We start from the raw sequence: 7,419 nt of genomic DNA, 5'->3' as shown, positions 1-7,419 counted from the left end.
CCTGGACATGGCGCCTGCCTGCTGGAAACCCTTCCTTAGCTTCCCATTGCCCTGGGGGTAAAAGCTAAAATTCCCATCATGCCCTGCTGGCCCTGTACTGTTGCTATTTAGTCACTAAGTCATGTCCAGCTGCTTTGCAACCCCATGGACTGTAGCCCGCCAGTCTGTTCCACCTGTGGCATTTCCCAGGCAAGAATACTGGAGTGGGCTGCCATTTCCTTGTCAAGATAGCCTTGCATTTTAGAGCCTTATTTTGTTTACCGTCTTACTTTGGACCACACTTTGTCCTCTAACCACACAGACTTTCAGTTCCTCAGTGATCTGTTCTCATTTTTTCTACAGAGCCTTTGAGATAAGGAAAGTAAAGCCTAAAGACGTACATGGATACTAAGTGGGCTACCCACTCTAGAGTGCCGGCCTCCTAGAATATCACCTGACATGTATGTGTTCAGTAAATATTTGAGTGAACTTGTTAAATGTGTGATTTTAAAGCAAGAAATGATGTGACCAGAATTGTGCTTGAAGGCTGATTCTCATTTGAGAGGCAGAATGACTTTTTCAGGCTATATCCTCTCTCCATTCCTTTCCTATCAACTCCTCCCAAAATATTCTCAAATTGTGATCCATAGACCGTTTAGATCAGAACCACAGGGAAAGGGCAGGGACCTGGAGCTCACTTGTTTATAATTCAGATTCCCAGAGCCACTGTATTCTAGCATATCTAATTGATATGTAACATGGAAAGCACATTTCATTCTCCCTGGTGGCTCAGGCAGTAAAGCGTCTGCCTGCAATGCAGGAGACCTGGGTTTGATCCCTGGGTCGAGAGGATCCCCTGGAGAAGGAAATGGCAGTCCACTCCAGCGCTCTTGCCTGGAAAATCCCATGGACAGAGGAGCCTGATAGGCTACAGTCCATGAGGTCGCAAAGAGTCGGACACGACTGAGCGACTTCACTTTCACTTTCACAGATATTTATGGAGCACCATGTTAGGTATTGTAGGCCAGAAAACATTTAGTTGGGCATTACTAACCTTGGCATTTACAGTCTAGAGGGGAAGCTAAGATAAATGTAGAAGGTAATTTTACATTTAGAATGTAACTTCTACATTTAGAATGTAGAAGGAAAAATGTAAGATAATGTAGAAACTACTAAAAGCCATAAGAGGGGTCCAAATAAAATATTGTTAGAGTTTAGAGGTTGGGGAGAGCCTCAGTGGTGTGATCAGGGAAGTGTTTATGGATGACAGGGCATTAGAAAGTATCACAGTCTTCTGTGAAACTGAGTTTGAAAGCAGATAGATAGTTGGAATTGAAAGGCATTCTCATGGAAAGAACTTTGAGTAAAGACAACAGGAAACTCTGTGGTCAGCACGATGATACCCTGGGCCCACAGGGTGCTGGAAGTGGGGAACTCGGTTAATACGTTGGAAAGGTGGACGGGAGCTATTATAGATCACCAGGGGTCTTGAAGGAGCTGTAAGATTAAAGTGAGCAATAAGGAGCTATTTCTTTATATATATATATATGTCTGCACAGGTCTTAGTTGTGACATGTGAGATGTTTAGTTGCAGCACTGGGGATCTAGTTCCCTGACTAGGTATTGAACATGGGCCCCCTGCATTGGGAGCTTCGAGTTTTAGACGCTGGACCACTAGGGAAGTTCCAAGGAGCTATTACTCTCATGTCAGTAAAAGTTCTTGAAAACCTTGTCGTATCTCCAGGTTCTCTCTCCCATCCTCCTCATAACCCGTCTGCAGTCAGGCTTCGACCTCCAGCACTTCATGGAAGCTGCTCCTGTCAAGTACTCCATGATGTTAATTCAGCGTTAGCTCCAGGTCCATCTTACAGAACCTACAGCAGCATCTGACCGCTCCTCACCCGGCCTCCAGAAGCGAGCACTCCCGCGTTTCCTGCTCATCTCACTGGTTGCTCTTGAGAGTCTGACATCTTGCTGTTTTTCCACCCCTACCATTTTGTGCTGGAATGTCCCAGAGGCGAGTCCTTGATCTCCTTGCTCTTTATCTAAACTTACTTCCTCTTTCTTGATAATCTCATCTGATTTCGTGGTGACATACACCCCAGGTTATTAACTCCAGTTGAGACTTTCTCAAACTCCAGACTGTGTACCTGACGTATCCACTTCAACATCTAATAGTAGACATGTTAAAACTTAGTTGTCCAAATTGAAACTGAACTTCTGATTTCTATCCTAGCTCCACCCCCGCAACATAGACTTTTAAAAATAGATAAGAATAAAACAGAGAATACATTTTTAAATAATTGAATAAAAAGTAAACAATCTTATTCCCTACCCTCAGTGTTCTTTGTACCCATTGATCAGAAATCTAATCCTTTCCATTACTGAGGCCAAAACTTCACAATTTTTTCTTGATCACTTTTCCCCATAATACTGCATGCTCATTTCTTTGAGAAATCCTACTGGCTCTACCTTCAGAATATATCCAGAAGGGGGTGACTTGTGGCCACCGTTGTTGCTGTAGCCCCGAGTTACATCACTTCTTGCCTGCATTACTACAGCCCTCTTATTTGGTCTCCTTGCTTCCACCTTCACCCGGTTACAAGCAGTGGAGTAATTCCTGTACAAGGCAGATTGAGTCACAGCACTCAGGAGTCCTCCAGTGGCTCCGCATGTCACCAGGGGAAGAGGCGAAGCCCTGACTGGCCTGCAGGGTCGGGCTGGCCGCTTGCCCTGCTTCCCCCTTGATCATCCCACACACCCGGCACACTTCTGCCTCAGGCCTTTCCCTGCCTGTTCTCTCTGCCGAGACTGCTGTAACCCCAGAAATCCACAGTGCCTTTCCTCCCAGCTTTCTTTGAAATGTCCACTTCTTAGTGAGGCCTGCCTTCATCCACATTTTGAAAATTGTAACATCTTTTTCTTGCCCTTTTCCTCCTCTTTGCCCCACACTGCATTTTTCCCCGTAACACTTCCCGCCTTCTAACACACTGTGTTCTTTATTCATTGTGTCTACTGGCCTCCCTCTCCACCGCATTAGAATATAAGGTCCATGAGGGCTCTTTGTTCTGTTCACTGATGCATCCTAAGCACCTAGAATACTGTCTAGCACGTAGTATATACTCAGTAAGTATTTGAATGAATCTGTTGAGTGGAATTGAAGGGATTTTGAGCAGAACATGATGTGATCCGAGGTGTTTGAAGACTGATTCTCAGTTTCGGGGCAGGTGGACTTTGTCAAGTTATATCCTCTCTGCTTCACTCACCAACCCCTGCCAAGTTCGTGTTCCACAGGCTGCTCACATCTGAATAAGGGGCTGGGGTGGGAGGAAAGGGTGGTGTCCAGGGACAGTGTGTTGAAAATTCAGATTTCTCATCTCAGACCTTTTAAGTCAAGTCTCTGAGAAAGAGAGTCTTGGTATCTGAATTTTTGTCAGGTTCCCCAGGTGATTCTCACATAGACATGCCACAGGAATCACTGGTTTAAGGATTCTTACCCTCACTCTATTTTGGCATCTCCCTCAGGTATACATGGGTGTGAAAGTTACAAAAAGCCTGGGCATCTGTTTCATACTGGGCACCCGGGGTTTGTATGCTGAGTATGTCAGTTGTAAGGTACTTTCGCCTCTTTGGGCACACGTGTCCCTAGTGCCTCAGTTTCCTGGTTTGTATGCTGATTAGTTACAGTACAGTGCATACCTCCAAGTGTTGTTATGCACACCTCCAAGTGTTATGATGAGGATTAGCCGAGTTAATCATACAAAGTGCTTAGAATTGCAGTTGACACATAGTAAGGGCTTAATCAATGCTAGCTCTTCAGAAATCCTTGTAAAGAGAGAAGCTGTTGGTAGGGAAATGTGTCCAGTCTACCTCTCTCCTCTACACTGTGCGTCCACGTTAGGACTCTGAAAATGATCATATCTTTGCCAGCCGACTTTGTGTTAAGTTCTGCCAGTAGGCTGGAAGGAGGAGGGGAGACGGGACTGACTCCATCCTGCTCACCAGCTGTTCCCCTCAGTGTTGTTCAAACAATGGCCCTTCACCCCGACGATGACAGCTGGAGTCAGTGTCTAACTTTAGCTCAGTGGTGCCGCTTGGAAGCAACAACCGTCTGCAGACCGAGCGCTCTCCTCAGAGATCTGACTCCACGCCCCTGGGAGAGCTGTCCTTGAGGCACGTAGATGAGGGTACCACCATCTCTTCTCTTTGTTTCCAAGCCCCAGGGATAGTGGAGCTGTGTCTTGTATCTCTGTGTTAAGTCAGTGTGTGCCTTGTTAATTTTTCAAAAGTTTTAGCACCCATTCAGCCAATTTCTGCTATTATTTTCTCTCTTTTTAAAAAAATAGTGTGATTTGTTTTTCTGACTGAACCTTGGCAGATAAAAATTGTTAGAAATAAACTTTTACTTGTGGTCTAGAGAACAAATAATGAAGGAGCAGGAGAGATCCAGCCAGCTCCATTACTGATTAAATGTAGGCAGAAGAGAAGGAGCCAAAGATGGCTTTGCAGTGTTGAATCCAGTGAATGAGGGGTGGGGGGCGGGGTACAATTTTGAGAAGTAAGGAAAACAGTGTGAAAAGACTAGGGGGTGAGTTTGGTAGTTGGGTCTGTTTGAGGTACTTGCAGACTATCCACTGGAAGAAGATAAGGCAGCTGGAAGGAGGCCAGGGCGTGCGTGTGAGTCACCTGCACGGATGGGTGAGCCAGTCACAGGAGAGAGGTAGAAAAATGAGATGAAAATAAAAAGGGAGTTGCCGTCCCAAAATGGGAAGGTCAGTTCTATCAACAGACCAAAGATGAAAACCAATGAAAACAAAACGAAAAGAGAGAGGAGAAGGACAGGAACATGACCTTAGGGAATACGGATCTAGAGAGCTGGAGAAGAAGGGAATGGGCTGAGAGGAGGTTGGGTAGGAGGGTAATCAGGAGACAGTCACAGCATGCAAGGAGGGGAACCTTCAAAGAGAGAGCAGTGGTCAGGAGCTAAGGCGAGGCTGAGAAGAACAACTGAGGCAAGACCAGAGAGTTTGTGATCAGTGCTGAGGGGGTATTGAAAACCAAATACCGAGATGCTAAGGAATAAATGAGTCTTAGTCTTAACAGTTTGGCTCTGAAAGAGAGAAGGCTGTAGGTGAATAGCAAGGCTTTGTTTTTGTTTGGTTTTAACACCAAAGCAAGCCCAATCATGTGACTCTTACGCTATCTTCCCATAGCTTCATTTCTTTTCCCAAATGTCTTGTATGGTCACACTGGAGGTGACACATCTGACTCATTTTCACAAATATTAGGCAAAATCCCGATGATGCTCCCTGTGACTTAAATGGATGAGATGGACACTGACAGTGAATGTCTTGGATGCAGCACATCCAGTGTTTCAGGAACCTATTAGTCAAGGGAGTTAACACGATAATAAACATCCCCCAAATCTCAGCGGCCTAACGCAACATGAGGTTTATGTCTCCCTCTTGTCACAGGCTGTTAAGAATTAGCAGGTGTTCTATGCTGGGACCCAAGCTGCTTCCCAGCTAATGGCTCCACCATTTCCTAGGGCCTCAGTGTCCACCAGACTTTCTGTATCCACAGATGTGCGAAGAGAGAGTGGAGACTTTCCTGGGGGTCTTGGGGGCTGGGCCTCCATTGGCCAACTCCGTCATGTGTCCTAGTCGCTGACTGGGAGCCTGGGAAATTCAGTGGAACCACGTGCCCAGGAAGCAGAGGAGAAACACAAACCCTGCCAAACCATAATAAAGTTCTTGCGTTTTTTTTTTTTTTTTTTTTTCATTTCCATGTATAGTATCTTGCTCCCACGTATAATATCTTCTAAATTTTAGCAGAATTTGCTTTTAGTCCAGCCTGCAGTCTCTCACACATCACTCGCTCCACACGCTCATTAAATTCCTGCTATTTTTTAAGCACAGTGAATGCAAGTGTGTCACATTCTAACAAGGAGGCAGATCGAAGTTTAAAAACTCAGTGCAGTGAGACAAGTGCTGTGTTCATTACATACCGGCAGTGGGAACACAGAGGTGGGTTAATTGGCATTTGATCTGTGGCTTGATTTCTAGGAGTTCACCAGGCTAAGGGGTTGGGAGTGGGTTCCATGTTCTTGGCATTCCAGGCAGGAAGAATAACATTTGCAAAAGCATGATGGGGTCGGGGGATTGGTGTATTCAGAAAGCTTTGCATCTTTGAGTGTAAGCTGGGCTCAGGTGGAAGAGATGGTCTAAAGCTAAGTTGAATGAGTTAAGTCTGAGGCAGTTCCTGTCCTTTATATGACACACTGTTACAAACAGAACTGTGCTCCCCACCCTGCTCCCCAAATTCTGTGTTCAGGTCCTAACCCCCAGTATCTCAGAATGTGATGTATTTGCAGGTGGGGTCTTTACAGAAATAAGTTTAAATGAGATCATTCAGGTGGTTCCTAATTCGAAATGAGTTGTGTCCTTATAAGAAGAGGTAGTTATAATTACAAAACAGACCCACGCAAAGGGAGGGAGAAGACAGCCATCTACAAGCCGGGGAGAGAGACTTCAGAAGACAGCAACTCTGCTGACACCTTACTCTCAGACTTCTAGGCTCTGGAACTGCGGAAAACAATTTCTGTGGTTTAAGTCATCTTTTCCATGGTCCTTTGCTACTGTAGCCCCAGCCGTATATCAAAGAATGAAGATATCAAATCAAACATATCAAAGAATGGGGATAGAGGGAGTGTATTCTAGGGGCATTTTGAAGTAGAATCAGGGAGGCTTGGGGAATGAGGCAAGGAGGGATGTCAGAGAGGGCAGAGCTAAGGATGACTGAAGTTTTTAGCCTTTTTTTAAAATTAGTTTATTTTTTTATTGTAATTGGAGGCTAATTACTTTACAATTAGCTTTCAGTCTCCCAGGTGGATGGATAGAGATGCTGGTAACTAGACTGCAGTGGAGGAGAAGGTTGCCTTGTCTGGTAATCATTTCATGTGTGTGTTACCCCTCAGCAAATCTGGAAGTCCCTGGTATGGGGGACCTCCTAGTGAAGGGCCAAGGTAGTGTGTAGCTTTTCAAGTCACTTCAGATTAAAGAGAACTTGGTTTAATTAATTCAGTTCATCACTGGCATTATTATTTGATTGACAATGATGCGAACTCTGCTAGAGCTCTGGAAAAAAGTTTACAAATCAAAAATACACTGTCCTGGGCTTCCTTCCCAAAGAATTTGGAATGTACAATATTTCTATCCTCAGGCTATTTGAATGGAACTCAGTGGCTGAATCACCCCAGCAAGAATCTCTGGGTGAGTGAAGCATACTTGTGTATTACTTGTTTGAAAATGTAATGGGATGCAACCCCTGCCAGCTGTTTTTCTTTTTTTTCCTGAACCATTCTATTTATGCCAATCAAACAAAATGGTTAAATGTATTTGCACTTTGAACGTCAGAAAATAGATAAATAGGTAAATAGTG

Source organism: Capra hircus, chromosome 29 (assembly GCF_001704415.2).
Source record: "Capra hircus breed San Clemente chromosome 29, ASM170441v1, whole genome shotgun sequence".
NCBI classification, from domain to species: domain Eukaryota; kingdom Metazoa; phylum Chordata; class Mammalia; order Artiodactyla; family Bovidae; genus Capra; species Capra hircus.
This window is presented reverse-complemented; position numbering follows the sequence as displayed.